The sequence below is a fragment of the Arachis duranensis genome, chromosome 9 (assembly GCF_000817695.3).
Source record: "Arachis duranensis cultivar V14167 chromosome 9, aradu.V14167.gnm2.J7QH, whole genome shotgun sequence".
Classification (NCBI taxonomy): domain Eukaryota; kingdom Viridiplantae; phylum Streptophyta; class Magnoliopsida; order Fabales; family Fabaceae; genus Arachis; species Arachis duranensis.
Genome location: NC_029780.3, coordinates 12,386,164 through 12,387,160, shown reverse-complemented (window position 1 = coordinate 12,387,160; position 997 = coordinate 12,386,164).

Here is a 997-nt window from a genome sequence, read left to right as displayed (position 1 = left end):
AAGTTCTTAATACCTTGTACCATAGGCACCATGACCTTTGCAAAAGCTCTGTGTGATCTGGGGTCAGGGATAAATCTTATGCCACTCTCTGTAATAGAGAAGCTGGGGATCATTGAGGTACAACCTGCCTTGTTCTCATTACAATTGGCAGACAAGTTATTGAGACAAGCTTATGGAATAGTGGAGGACGTGTTAGTAAAGGTTGAAGGCCTTTACATCCCTGCTGATTCATAAACTTAGACACTAGGAAGGAAGAGGATGAATGCATTATCCTTGGAAGACCTTTCCTAGCCACAGCAGAAGCTGTGATAGATGTTCACAGAGGAGAGTTAGTCCTTCAATTGAATGGGGAATGCCTTGTGTTTCAGGCACATGGCCATCCCTCTGTGACAAAAGAGAGTAAGCATGAAGAGCTTCTCTCAGTTCAGAGTCAAGAAGAGCCCCCACAGTCAAACTCTAAGTTTGGTATTGGGAGGCCACAACCAAACTCTAAGTTTGGTATTAAGACCCCATATCCAAACTCTAAGTTTGGTGTTGGGACTATACAACATTGACCTGATCACCTTTGTGGCTCCATGAGAGCCACTGTCAAGCTATTGATATTAAAGAAGCGCTTGTTGGGAGGCAACCCAATTTTATTTATCTAATTTTTATTTTATTTTATTCTATTGTTATTTTGTGTTTTATTAGGTACATGATCATGTGGAGTCATGAAAAAAATCATAAAAATTAAAAACAGAATCAAAAACAGCAGAAAAAAATTCGCACCCTGGAGGAAGCACAGGCTGGCGTTCAACGCCAGTAAGGTGCATCTGGCTGGCGTTCAACGCTAGAACAGAGCATGAATCTGGCGCTGAACGCCAGAAACAAGCAACATTCTGGCACTGAACGCCAGGAATGTGCCTAGATGAAAAGCTGGCGCTGAACACCAGTAACAAGCATGAAACTGACGTTCAACGCCAGAAACATGCTTTACATGGGCGTTGAACGCCCAGAA